We start from the raw sequence: 14,837 nt of genomic DNA, 5'->3' as shown, positions 1-14,837 counted from the left end.
ACCACTGAGGCCGAAGAAGCTGAGGTTGATCGGTTCTATGAAGACCTACAACACCTTCTAGAACTAACATCAACAAAAGATGTAGTCTTCATCACAGGGGATTGGAATGCTAAAGTAGGAAGTCAAGAAATCACTGGGATAATAGGCAGGCATGGCCTTGGTGTATAAAATGACGCAGGACAAAATATGCAGATGATACCACCCTAATGGCAGAAAGCGAAGAGGATCTCAAGAGCCTCTTGTTGAGGGTGAAACAGGAGAGTGCAAAAGCTGGTTTGAAACTCAACATTAAAAAAACGAAGATCATGGCATCTGGCCCCATCACTTCCTGGCATATAGAAGGGGAAGAAATGGAAGCAGTGACAGATTTTACTTTCTTGGGCTCCAAGATCACCGCAGACGGTGACTGTAGCCATGAAATTAAAAGACGCTTGCTCCTTGGGAGGAAAGCTATGGCCAACCTAGACAGCATAGTAAGAAGCAGAGACATCACCTTGCCGACAAAGGTCCGTATAATCAAAGCTATGGTTTTCCCAGTAGTAATGTATGGCTGTGAGAGCTGGACTATAAGGAAGGCTGAGCGCCGAAGAATCGATGCTTTCGAACTGTGGTGCTGGAGAAGACTCTTACGAGTCCCCTGGACTGCAAGGAGGTCAAATCAGTCCATCCTAAAGGAAATCAACCCTGAGTGCTCATTGGAAGGACAGAGACTGAAGCTGAAGCTCAAACATTTTGGCCACCTAACGCGAAGAGTAAAGTCCCTGGAAAAGTCCCTGATGCTGGGAAAGACTGAAGGCAAAAGGAGAAGGGGACAACAGAGAATGAAATGGCTAGATAGCATCACCAATGCAATAAATATGGACTTGAGCACACTCTGGGAGAGAGCGCAGGACAGGAAGGCCTGGCGTGCTATGGTCCATGGGGTCACGAAGAGTTGGACACGACTGACAGACTGAATAACAACAACAACAATCCATGTGAGAAGAAAGAACCTGACTAGCCCCAATCACCCACCCACTACAGACTGCACCAAAAGTAGTAGAGTGATCTAGGCTATTGGGATCATTCATTCATAACCTGCTTTTCTTCCTCTTGCAAGGAACCCAAGGCAGCTTACATTCTCCTCCTCCTCTCCATTTTATCCTCACAACAACAGCCCTGTGAGGTAGGTTGGGCTGAGAGTCTGTGACTGGCCCAAAGTCACCCAGTGAGCTTCCATGGCCGAGTGGGGACTAGAACCTGGATCTCCATTGGCCAACTGCCATTCCGCTGGATACTTCAATCAATTCAGCAACAGCAAGGCCAAGGGATGGAGGATTAGGTTGGATTAAACGCTGAGGGATCCAGCCAAGGCTTCTTCAGCACCTTCTTGGTCCTGAGATATTTATTTATTTATTCATTCATTCATTTCATTTCATTTCATTTCATTTCTATACTGCCCAATACCCGAAGCTCTCTGGGCCGTTCACAAAAATTAAAACCAAACAACACACAATAAAACAATGTAAAATATATAGAACATTAAAACCACAATATAACAATACAACCACAATAAAACCTAGCAGCAGCGCAGGAGTTTAAAATACAGATTTAAAACAGCAAAGCTAAAAGTTTAGAAAGCTAAAATGCTAAAATGCCTGGGAAAATAAAAAGGTCTTCACCTGGTGCCAAAAGGAATACAATGTAGGCGCCAGGGGAACCTCACCAGGGATCTCATTCCAGAGCCGGGGTGCCACAACAGAAAAAGCCCTCCTCCTAGTAGCCACCCGCCTCACTTTCTTTGGCAGGGGCTCACGGAGAAGGGCCGCTGACGATGATCTTAAGGTCTGGGCAGGCACATATGGGAGGAAGCGAACCTTCAGGTAACCTGGCCCCAAGCCGTTCAGGGCTTTGAATGTTAACACCAGCACTTTGAATGGGGGCCGGAAATGGGCTGGCAGCCAGTGCAGCTGGAAAAGTACTGGTGTAATATGAGCACGCAGGCCAGCCCCTGTTAACAATCTTGCTGCCCTATTTTGGACCAGCTGAAGTTTCCGGACCGTTTTCAAAGGCAGCCCCACGTATAACGCATTGCAGTAATCCAGACGAGAAGTTATCAGAGCGTGGATAACTGTGGCTAGGCTCTCTCTGTCCAGAGAAGGGCGCGGTTGGTATACCAGCCTAAGCTGATAAAAAGTGCTCCATGCCACTGAGTTCACCTGTGCCTCAAGTGACAGTTCTGGATCCAGGAGCACCCCCAAACTACAAACCTGATCCTTTAGGGGGGGTGCAACCCCCTCCAGAACAGATTGAGTATCACCTAGCCGGGCAGACGAACCACCCACTAACAGTACCTCCCTCTTGCCTGGATTGAGTGTCAGTTTATTGGCCCTCATCCAGTCCATTACCGTGCCCAGGCACTGATTCAGAACAGCCACTGCCTCACCTGGGTTTGATGAGAAAGAGAGGTAGAACTGGGTGTCATCTGCATATTGATGGCACCTCAGCCCACACCTCTGGATAACCTCCCCCAGCGGTTTCATGTAGATGTTAAACAGCATGGGGGATAAAATAGAGCCCTGTGGAACCCCATGGCAGAGTTGCCAAGGCACAAAGCAATAATCCCCCAGCACCACCTTCTGGAATCCTCCATCCAAGTAGGAGTGGAACCACTGCAGTGCAGTGCCTCCAACTCCCAACCCAGACAACCTATCCAGAAGGATACCATGGTCGATGGTATCGAAAGCCGCTGAGAGGTCCAGGAGAATCAGCAGGGTCGCACTCCCCCTGTCCCTCTCCCGGCAGAGGTCATCCCACAGGGCGAACAAGGCACTTTCCGTTCCAAACCAGGCCTGAAGCCCGATTGAAATGGATCTAGATAATCCGTTTCATTCAACAGTGCCTGGAGCTGTCCTGCAACCACCCGCTCAAGCACCTTGCCCAGGAAGGGGATGTTGGCCACTGGCCTATAATTGTTAACATCCTCTGGGTCCAGGTTAGGCTTTTTCAGGAGTGGCCTGACTACCGCCTCTTTTAAAGCGGCAGGCACCACTCCCTCTCTCAAGGACGAATTTACAACCTCCTGGACCCAGCCGGACAACCCCTCCTTGTTTGATTTGATTTCATGTGCTTTGCCATGAAGGGCAAGGGTCAAGCAAGCACACAAGTGGTCGATCGGACTTGACCAACCACCTTGTCCGCATCCTCAGGCCTCAGTAACTGAAACTCAGCCAATAAAACTGGACCAGACGGTGCTCTGAACGCCTCTACCAACGGAACTGCATTAATGGTGGTGTCCAATTCATGATGAATCTGAGCGACTTTATCCTCAAAGTGCCGTGCAAACTCGTCACAGCTTGCTACCGAGGGTTCCACCGTCTCTCTCCCTGGCCCAGGATGTAACAGGCCGTGAACCACTCGGAAAAGCTCCGCCGGACAACACTGAGAAGATGCAATGCTGGTGGAAAAGAACTGCCTCTTTGCCACCCTCACCGCCACAGAGTAGGCTTGATAGTGGGCTCTTACCTGTGTTCGGTCAGACTCAGCACGAGTTTTCCTCCACCTGCATTCCAGCCGTCTCCCCTCTTGCTTCGTTGCCCTCAGCTCAGGTGTATACCAAGGAGCTGGCCGGGCTCTCCTCAGAGGGAGAGGGCGCTTGGGCGCGATCGTGTCACCCGCCCGAGTCATCTCTGCATTCCACAGAGCAACCTGGGCTTCGACAGGAGCACCAGCCATACCAGCAGGAAAATCCCCCAGAGCCCTCTGGAATCCATCGGAATCCATTAATCTCTGGGGGCAGACCATTTTAATAGGTCCCCCACCCTTGCAGAGGGGAAAGGCGGCCTGGAGTCTAAACCTCAGCAGGAAGTGATCTGACCATGACAAAGGGACAGATGTTAATTCCTCCACTTTCAGATCATCATCCTCCTGCCCAGTCAAGAAAACCAGATCAAGCGTGTGTCCTTTTATATGCGTTGGGCCGATGACATGTTGGGACAGCCCCATGGTTGGCGGCCATGAAATCCTGAGCCTCCCCAGATACAGCGGCCTTGGCATGGAAGTTGAGATCCCCCAGGAGCATCATCCTGGGGGTCCTCCACACCAAGTCCGAGACCACCTCTGTCAGCTCAGGCAGGGAGTCTGATGGGCAGCAGGGTGGGCGGTACACCAACAGAATCCCTAATCTGTCCCCTGTACCCAACACAAGGTACAAACACTCAAGATCTGCACTCGAATGAGCAGGAAGCCTGGAGAGGGAGACTGAATTCCTATAGACCACGGCAACCCCCCCTCCCCGACCCTCCAGTCGGTGTTGGTGCTGCACCGAGTACCCAGGAGGGCACAGCTGGGAGAGAGTGACCCCTCCCACTTCCCCCACCCAGGTCTCAGTAATACATGCCACTTCAGCCCCCTCATCCTCAATCAAATCATGGATGAGGGAGATTTTAGTTTGGGCCGACCTGGCATTCAGCAGCAGCACCACCGGACCCGAGGGCAGACTGGTAAGGCTGCCAGGAGCCATCAGGTTGGGGGAAGAACCAGAAGAGGGGACAGCTGTAAGGTGTCTAGCCCCTCTTCTCCTCAGCTGGCCTGTTAATCCCCCAACACCATACCTCCCCCTACCCATGACCACAGTTATGGTGGCACCTCCCCCACCCCCTGAGTTGCCCAATAGTCCTCCCAGGGACATAATAAAATGTTAGGATATAAAATGCTCAACAGTTTAAAAGAACATAAAAGATAAAAGAGATAAAAGAGAACAGCGGCTAAGAAGGAGCAGATAAAATCCATGTTTGCCCCTTTCCCCTTGTCTTTAAAGCTGCTGCCCTCTGCTGCTGCTGTTTGCTGCTGGTACTGTGGCTGCTGGTGTCTCTGGAGAGGCAGGTGGGTAGGTCTTCAGATCCTACGCAACTCCAAGTGCAACGCTAAGTGCGCACTTAGCATTGCACTTGGCGCAGCACCGAGGCACTGCCTCTGGCAGCCCACCTTAAGTACCTGTGGGCAGGGGCAGAAGCAGGCTCAGGATCCACCTGGTGCAGCTGCTGGCTGGTCCTCCTTCCCCAGGCTTACTGCAGCTAACATCTGACTATGTTGCACCAATGAAGCATAACCCTTATGTACTACCAGGCAAAAGATTAGCCATTAGCTTTGGAAAATGGGAAGTAGTTGTCAGTGAAACCGCTGCGGACAAGGCCATGGGTCCAGTCACATTTCTTGTAGTGAAAGAGTAAGTTTAGTGTTGTGCACCCACAACTCAGAAGGAAGGAAATCCCCCCAACATGCAGCTCCCTCCCCAAGATAGCCAGCTACCTCTCAACCATACCCAAGATTATGAGCTTCTAATCTGGTGGAAAGAAGAAAGCCAGAGCCCTCATGTTACAAAAGAGGTATTGCTCCCTGCACCCCTCCCTGTGTTTTAATACTGCCTGCACCCCAGCCTCTACTAATCCTTACGCCAACTGAGATCCTGCAAGAAACAACATCTGCAAGCTCATGATCTGCTCCTCACTCACCCCACAGATAGGCCATGAGCCTAACAAGCCAATGTGGTTATCTGCATGAGGGGAGGTACACAACCTTGCCTTGTTTTACACTTTTATAAACTGTAGGCTTGGAAAACAGTAATGGTATTTACCACCTCGGTTCCCACTCAAGGCAGAATACGCATTCTGAAATAATGAATTTGCCTGCCCACCCTTGCATATTGAACTCTTTCCTTCAAAGGAGGGGCAGGGGGTGCCAGGATGAGAAACATTTCCAAGACCGAGTGAGTTTTCTCCCTTCAGTCAGTAACGTAGCATTCAATGTGGTTAATCTAGAGAGTGAATACAATACACTGCTCAGAGTTATGTCTCCCTTCCCCCAAAATGTATTAATCAGGGTCTTACTTTACTTGGGAGCCTAATGCCCAGCACGCTAGGTAACCAACTGAGAACAGGGAGATCCTTCATAATGAATCCCCCCCCCCCTTCCAAATATATCTAATAGGACCTCTATCTTTCCTGGGTGCCTAATGCGTACGTGTTCCATTATGGCAGGGAGGAGATGAAGCAGCCACCAATTTCCTCTCAGGAATAGTTGTGCTGTATGTGTTACTCTCTTCCATCTCCTTGCAGTATTTAATAGGCCTTCATTTTTGGGTTGTGGGTACTTAAATACGCACATGTCCCACTGGCTGGGGTGGGGAGGAGGAAGAGAGGACTTTTGCTTAATTAATAAAGGGTCTGTTCCCAACTTAGAGCAGGGGAAGGAGGGAGATCCACATACTGAACTCTTCCCCTGCCTCCGGCACATAGAACTGTGTTCTTCCCTGGGTGGCGGATAAGTTCATGTCTGTTTGAAGAAGGCAATGGGAAGAGAAATGCATCCCCCCCCCCCCCCCAAGATCAGATATAGGTCTTGCTTTCTCTCCTCTCTGAATTGTAACGAAAGACTTTATTCTTCCCTGGGAGGTAAGGGAGGCTTTTCACTACAGAATAGTGAATTTCTGCACCTAGGAAAAAGAAACCAAATGCACAGCTACAAGATGGGCGATACTTGGCTCAACAGTACTACAAGGAAGAAGGATCACAGAACTGTTGTACATCACAAGCTGAATGAGGCAACAATGTGATGTGGCTGCAAAAAAGGCAAATGCTATTTTGGGCTGCATTCATAGAAGCATAGCTTCCAAATCCCGGGAAGTACTAGTTCCCCTCTCCTCAGCACTGGTTAGGCCTCATCTGGAGTACTGTGTCCAGTTCTGGGCACTACACTTTAAGAAGGATGCAGACAAGCTGGAGAGGGTTCAGAGGAGGGCAACGAGGATGATCAGGGGACTGGAAACAAAGCCCTATGAAGAGAGACTGAAAGAACTGGGCGTGTTTAGCCTTGAGAAGAGGAGACTGAGGGGAGATATGATAGCACTCTTCAAGTACTTGAAAGGTTGTCCCAGAGAGGAAGGCCAGGATCTCTTCTTGATCATCCCAGAGCGCAGGACACGAAATCATGGGCTCCAGTGACAGGAAGCCAGATTCTGGCTGAACATCAGGAAAAAGATCCTGACTGTCAGAGGAATACAACAATGGAACCCATGACCTAGGGAGGTGGTGCGCTCTCCCACCCTGGAAGCACTCAAGATGAGGCTGGACAGCCATCTGTCAGGGATGCTCTGACTCGGATTCCTGCAGTGAGAAGGGGTTGGACTCCGTGGTCTTGTAGGCCCCTTCCAACCCTATTATTCTATGAATAGATGTCCCTTGTTTTCTCAAACTCCTTCCTTCCATACATGCAAATATATGCACACATATACACACTTTTAAATGGGACCTCATTCTTTCCCAAGTGTTGGGTACCTAGTGGTCAGACCTTTTCAATGGTACAGAAGGGATAAGACAATGTTCACTTTTCCCTAATGACCAGAGGGAGGCCTCAATCTAACAGATCTCTCTTTTTTAGTTAATGTTAGGCATCCAATAGTGTTTCTTATTACTGTGGGAGGAGAAGAACGCAGCAGCAAATTTGAATTTCTCTATTGAACAGTGGTGGGTCTCATTCGTATTACTCCTACCTCATATACATATATACAGAGGGGGATCTCATACTTTTCTGGGTGGTGGGTACTTTAATAGCCAAGTTCTGTATAGCAGCGGGGGGGGGGGGGGTTGTCTTTGGAAGACAACATAGTTTTCAGTTTTCCCTGATTAACAGCAGCTCACTTTCTACCACACTTTAAAAACAAAAAACCAACCAGAACCAGGATCTCTTTTTTCCCCATGATGCTAGGGGTTCTGAACAGCCATTTTATCCAGAAGGATCAAGGAAGCAAACAAGCAGCAAATTTGAGTTCTCTTATGAACAGAGGAGAGCCCCCCCATTAAATATTTTTTCTTCTATGACCTCATTACTTGGGTAACGGGCATCTAATGACTAAATTCTGTCCAGAGAGCAGAGGAGGAAAAGACAAAACTGAGTTTTCCCTAACAAGATGGGGTAGAACCTCATTCTTCCTTGGGTGGTGCCTGATGGCTATATTTGAGATAAGGGGGAGGGGAGTGAAGAAAATGTCAGATTCTGATTATTTTTCACTACTGGGCATAAGTGGATTGCTCATTCTTTTACCACTGCCCCATAAATGGATGTCTATGACCTCTATAGTGATACAATAGGTGCGAGAGGAGGACAAGGCAAGAACCACCTCTATTAAGGAAAAATCCAAATTATTTTTCTCTCCTGCCCCATATGGTCACACCAATGACATATACATCCTAACGATATCTAACTATGGGGGGACATAACTGCATTAGACTCAACCCCATTTCCTTTTCCTCCACCCCGGCCAGAATTTAGCTATTAGGCGCGCGCACACCCACCCAGGAAAGAATAAGGACCTACACAAAACATTAAGAACTAGTGCTTGAGTATGCTTCCCCCGCCCCTTTTCCCTCCGAATCTCTTTTTTCCTTTTGAGTCATGTCTCCTTAGATCATACGCCTGAGGGCAGGGACCGCTTTCTTGGGATCCTTTCCAGCTAAAGAGCAGGATATAAATACTTTAAATATTGAGGGGAAGGGGATACACATACTGACTCTAACCTTCCTCCAACCCCACCGCCCTCCAGATCTGTTACGACTACAACTCCCCATCCTTGCCCAGCCAGCACGGCAATAGACACACTGGCTCTGGATAGGAGTTGTAGTCCAACACCACATTTGGAGGGCACCAGGTTGGGGGAAGGGGTTGCCTGAGGTCAGGGGTAGGCAACCTGGCGCTCTCCAGACGTTTTGGACAGCAACGCCTATAACCCCTGACCATGCTGGCTAGAGATAATTAGAGGTGTAGTCCAAAACCGCCCGTATTGTTTATCTCCTCACCTCGTCAAAGCGGCATCGGCGGGCATGGCGGCGACGTGGGTCTTTTTATTTCCTTCCTTCTCGCAAGCAAAGCAGTAACTGTTGAGGATCCGCTGCAGGGAGGATTTCACCATCCGGGCCGCCCCCTGGTCGCCGAACCTCCGGTTGGGTCTCAGCTCCCTTTTACTGGCTCTTCTACTGCGACTATCTCCACCCTTCTTCTCCCCTCCGCTGCACAAAATGGCGGCCCAACCCCCTTTATATAGGAGGGGAGATGCGTTTGAGGGCGCGCGCCCGCTTTCCGCTTGTTAAGGTGAGGCCGCACCCACTTTACCACGTACAAACGTACGTAACATAAGCTAAGGTCACGCCCAGCCCGCCACATAGAAGGCCACCTCCACTCTTCCTCCGTCTTTACTGGGCTTTCTCTCTCTTTGAGGTAAACAATATTTTTTCTCCCCACTCTCTCACCTTGCAGCGGGGAGGCCATTTCTGATTGGCTGAGGCCAAAGAAAGGAAGGAGGAGGCGAGTTAAGACAGCGCGTGCAAGCTGTTTGGCGGTTCGCCGAAGGGATTTTATTGAACAAAAAAAAAACCCGGGATAGAGGAAGGAACCAGGCCAACCCCGAGCTCTTTTTCTCACTGTTGTTGTTGTTCAGTCGTTCAGTCGTGTCCGACTCTTCGTGACCCCATGGACCATAGCACGCCAGGCCTTCCTGTCCTGCGCTGTCTCCCGGAGCGTGCTCAAGTTCATATTCATTGCATCCGTGATGCTATCCAGCCATCTCATCCTCTGCCGCCCCCTTCTCCTTTTGCCTTCAGTCTTTCCCAGCATCAGGGTCTTTTCCAGGGAGTTTTCTCTTCGCATTAGGTGGCCAAAATATTTGAGCTTCAGCTTCATTATCTGTCCTTCCAATGAGCAGTCAGGGTTGATTTCCTTTAGGATGGACTGATTTGACCTCCTTGCAGTCCAGGGGACGCGTAAGAGTCTTCTCCAGCACCACAGTTAAAAAGCATCAATTCTTCGGCACTCAGCCTTCCTTATAGTCCAGCTCTCACAGCCATACATTACTACTGGGAAAACCATAGCTTTGATTATATGGACCTTTGTCGGCAAGGTGATGTCTCTGCTTCTTGCTATGCTGTCTAGGTTGGCCATAGCTTTCCTCCCAAGGAGCAAGCGTCTTTTAATTTCATGGCTACAGTCACCGTCTGCGGTGATCTTGGAGCCCAAGAAAGTAAAATCTGTCACTGCTTCCATTTCTTCCCCTTCTATATGCCAGGAAGTGATAGGGCCAGATGACATGATCTTAGTTTTTTTAATGTTGAGTTTCAAACCAGCTTTTGCACTCTCCTCTTTCACCCTCAACAAGAGGCTCTTGAGATCCTCTTCGCTTTCTGCCATTAGGGTGGTATCGTCTGGGTATCTGAGGTTGTTGATAATTCTCCTGGCAATCTGAATTCCGACCTGTGATTCATCCAACCCGGCATTTCTCATGATGTACTCTGCATATAAGTTAAATAAGCAGGGTGACAATATGCAGCCTTGTCGTACTCCTTTCCCAATTTTGAACCAATCGGTTGTTCCATGTCCGGTTCTGACTGTTGCTTCTTGACCCTCGTACAGGTTTCTCAGGAGACAGGTAAGGTGGTCTGGTACTCCCATCACTTTCAGAATTTGCCACAGTTTGTTGTGATCCACACAATCAAAGGCTTTAGCGTAGTCAATGAAGCAGAAATAGACGTTTTTCTGGAATTCTCTTGCTTTCTCCATGATGCAGCGAATGTTGGCGATTTGATCTCTAGTTCCTCTGCCTCTTCTAAACCCAGCTTGCACTTCCGGTAGTTCTCGGTTCACATACTGCTGAAGCCTAGCTTGTAGGATTTTGAGCATCACCTTGCTGGCATGTGAAATGAGCGCAATTGTGCGGTAGTTTGAACACTCTTTGGCGTTGCCCTTCTTTGGAATTGGAATGTAAACTGACCTTTTCCAGTCTTGTGGCCACTGTTGAGTGTTCCAGATTTGTTGGCATATTGAATGCAGCACTTTAACAGCATCATCTTTTAGGATTTTAAATAGCTCGGCTGATATACTGTCATCTCCGCTAGCTTTGTTGTTACTAATGCTTCCTAAGGCCCACTTGACTTCACTCTCGAGGATGTCCGGCTCAAGTTCAGTGACCGCACTCTCATGGCTATCAGGGACATTCAGATCTTTCCTGGATAGTTCTTCTGTGTATTCTTGCCACCTCTTCTTAATCTCATCTGCTTCTGTTAGGTCCCTGCCTTCTTTGTCCTTGATCATGCCCGTCTTTGCACAAAATGTTCCCTTGAGATCTCCAATTTTCTTGAAGAGATCTCTAGTCTTTCCCATTCTGTTGTTTTCCTCGATTTCTTTGCATTGTTCATTTAAGAAGGCCTTCTTGTCTCTCCTTGCTATTCTCTGGAACTCTGCATTCAGTTGGCTATATCTTCCCCTTTCTCCCTTGCTTTTCGCTTCCCTTCTTTCGTGAGCTACTTGTAAAGCCTCATCAGACAGCCACTTGGCTTTCTTGCATTTCTTTTTCTTTGGGATGGCTTAAGTTGCTGCCTCCTGAACAATGTTACGGACCTCCGTCCATAGTTCCTCAGGCACTCTGTCTATCAGGTCTAATCCCTGAAATCTATTCCTCACCTCCACTGTATATTCATCAGGGATATCATTTAGGTCATACCTGAACGGTTTAGTGGTTTTCCCGACGTTCTTCAATTTAAGCCGAAATTTTGCAAGAAGCAGCTCATGATCTGAGCCACAGTCAGCTCCAGGTCTTGTTTTTACTGACTGTATGGAGCTTCTCCATCTTTGGCTGCAAAGGACATAATCAATCTGATTTCGATATTGACCATCTGGTGACGTCCATGTGTAGAGTCGCCTCTTGTGCTGTTGGAAAAGAGTGTTTGCTATGATCAGCATGTTCTCTTGGCAAAACTCTATTAGCTTTTGTCCCGCTTCATTTTGTACACCAAGGCCATGCCTGCCTGTTATCCCGGTGATTTCTTGACTTCCTACTTTAGCATTCCAATCCCCTATGATGAAAAGGACATCTTTTTTTGGTGTTAGTTCTAGAAGGTGTTGTAGGTCTTCGTAGAACCGATCAACCTCAGCTTCTTCGGCATCAGTGGTTGGGGCATAGACTTGAATTACTGTGATGTTGAATGGTTTGCCTTGGATTCGTACTGAGATCATTCTATCATTTTTAAGATTGTACCCCAATACTGCTTTTCCCACCCTTTTGTTGACTATGAGTGCTACTCCATTTCTTCTAAGGGATTCTTGCCCACAATAGTAGATATGATGGTCACCTGAATTAAATTCGCCCATGCCTGTCCATTTTAGTTCGCTGATTCCCAAGATGTCGATGTTCAATCTTGCCATCTCATGTTTGACCACCTCCAGCTTACCTTGATTCATTGATCTGACATTCCAGGTTCCTCAACAATATTGTTCTTTACAGCATCGGATTTTCTTTTCACCACCAGACACATCCACAGCTGAGTGTCCTTTCGGGTTTGGCCCAGCCGCTTCACTCTTTCTGGCGCTACTTGGAGATACCCTCTGCTCTTCCCCAGTAGCATATTGGACACCTTCCGACCTGAGGGGCTCATCTTCCGGCATCATCTCTTTTAGCCTTGTGATACTTTCCATGGGGTTTTCTTGGCAAGAATACTGGAGTGGGTTGCCATTTCCTTCTCCAGTGGACCACATTTTGTCAGAACTCTCTGCCATGACCTGTCCGTCTTGGGTGGCCCTGCACGGCATAGCTTATGGCTTCACTGAGTTATGCAAGCCCCTTCGCCACAACAAGGCAGTGATCCATGAGTGTGTCCATGTGTGTGTATATATATAGGGCGGGGCAGGGACACACATCATGGGGATGGAGAAAGTATTTCACAAGACAGGATATATATTTATTATTTATTCCATAAGGCGTATGTATTTGTATGTGGGGACTGTTACATTTTCTTTTCTCCTAAAATCAGCTGTTTCTCTCCCCACACATCTTAACCCACCTCCTTCGCTCCCTTTAACGCTTGCGCATTTACCTCAGCTAGCGGAGGCGTTCCCCCTACCCCGTCATCTTCCTCATCCTCCTACCAATGTCTTCTTTCCAGAAAACTAATCCTCCGAACCAATCGAATCCCTACGCTTATTTCCCTTTTTCTGAAGGGAAATAAGCGTAGGGATTCGATTGGTTCGGAGGATTAGTTTTCTGGAAAGAAGACATTGGTAGGAGGATGAGGAAGATGACGGGGTAGGGGGAACGCCTCCGCTAGCTGAGGTAAATGCGCAAGCGTTAAAGGGAGCGAAGGAGGTGGGTTAAGATGTGTGGGGAGAGAAACAGCTGATTTTAGGAGAAAAGAAAATGTAACAGTCCCCACATACAAATACATACGCCTTATGGAATAAATAATAAATATATATCCTGTCTTGTGAAATACTTTCTCCATCCCCATGATGTGTGTCCCTGCCCCGCCCTATATATATACACACACATAGACATACTAAATTAAATATGTATATATTATAATATAAATATAGATATTATATATACACACACACACACACACACACATATGCAGGCCCATGGAATCAGTCTCCTGACAAAATTGCCCTCAAATCTCTCACTTGCCCCACAAAAGGATTCTACCTGTCTTCATCCTCAAAAAACCTGCATGATACAGGCCCCATCTGTCTACACCTAGCCCCATTAGAATCACAGAACAGTAGGGTTGGAAGGGGCCTACAAGGCCACCGAGTCCAACCCCCTGCTCACTGCAGGAGTCCAAGTCAGAGCATCCCCGACAGGTGGCTGTCCAGCCTCGTCTTGAATGCCTTCGGTGTGGGAGAGCCCACCGCCTCCCCAGGTCATAGGCTCCATTGTCATATTGCTCTGACAGGAAGGTTTTCTTGATGTTCAGCTGGAATCTGGCTTCCTGTCACTTGAGCCCGTTCTTCCGTGTCCTGTATTCTCAGATGATAGAGAAGAGATCCTGGCCTTCCTCTCTGTGACAACCTTTCAAGTGCTTGAAGAGTGCTATCCTATCTCCCCCCAGTCTTCGTTTCTCAAGGCTAAACATGCCCAGTTCTTTCAGTCTCTCCTCATAGGGCTTTGTTTCCAGTCCCCTGATCCTCTTCGTTGCCCTCCTCTGAACCCTCTCCGGCTTGTCTGCATCCTTCTTCAAGTGTAGTGCCCAGAACTGGACACAGTACTCCAGATGAGGCCTAACCAGTGCTGAGTAGAGGGGAACTAGTACTGTGGAAAATAACTAAGGCAAAGCCATGTTGTCTCAGCTCCTTCATGCCTACGTGGCAGACTCCTCAAAGGCCTAAAACTGTTGTTTCTGTTTCTTCCATATTGAAGGAGAAACTGCTAGGACAGTAGAGATAAGTTATCTTGTTGGCACAGCAACTCACCCTGCACCTATGAATCATCGTGCTTCCAAAATAAGTGGGTCATAAATCCTGGAAAAACTGCAGGACTCTCAGGGAGGAACCAGGGGATGGTGGTGGTTCAGTAAAAGTTCAGTTGACAATGAGCAGGCAGCACGGTGGGCTTGGCTGATGTCACTTATTTAGCCACACTATGATTATAAATGTAACTGGGGAGTGTTGATCTGCGCTGCCTCTGGGTTGACAGAGCTGCCTTCGTTGTACACGAAGACACTCGAGTTGGATCTTGCCCGCGTCTCCAGAGCTTAATTGGAGGGCAGCTGGGCATGGACCTCCAAGTCCAGTTTGGGACTTTTACCACAATCTGGTGAGCTAGTCAAGCTTCATACAGGGGCTTCGCCTTCTTTTTATAATCCGGTTAATCAAAGGTTTCAGTCACTTTTTGACTTCTAATGACAAAGGGTATTGTTTAACCTTTATCGATTGAGTCAGTCTGTACGGGCCTAACAAACTCTGCCCCAGCAGGCGCCTTTTTGCTTACACTCTCTTAGGGGCTTTGCTTGCCACGACACTCTGGTATTGTTCTTTTGCAAGTT

At 48.2% G+C, this 14,837-nt stretch overlaps 1 pseudogene across 1 annotated transcript in view; it reads right to left on the bottom strand.

Moving 5' to 3' along the window:
• LOC146333971 (ornithine decarboxylase antizyme 1-like) overlaps positions 1-9,288 on the bottom strand; it is a 216,487-nt pseudogene extending 207,199 nt beyond the window's left edge. Inside the window, exon 1 of the transcript XR_014786395.1 lies at positions 8,832-9,288. The product of XR_014786395.1 is annotated as an ornithine decarboxylase antizyme 1-like (transcript). The remainder of the gene's footprint in view (positions 1-8,831) is intronic.
• Between the last annotated feature and the right edge of the window lie 5,549 nt (positions 9,289-14,837).

Source organism: Heloderma suspectum, chromosome W (assembly GCF_057233095.1).
Source record: "Heloderma suspectum isolate Gila_16-S chromosome W, 16-S_ref, whole genome shotgun sequence".
NCBI lineage: Eukaryota > Metazoa > Chordata > Lepidosauria > Squamata > Helodermatidae > Heloderma > Heloderma suspectum.
This window is presented reverse-complemented; position numbering and strand designations above follow the sequence as displayed.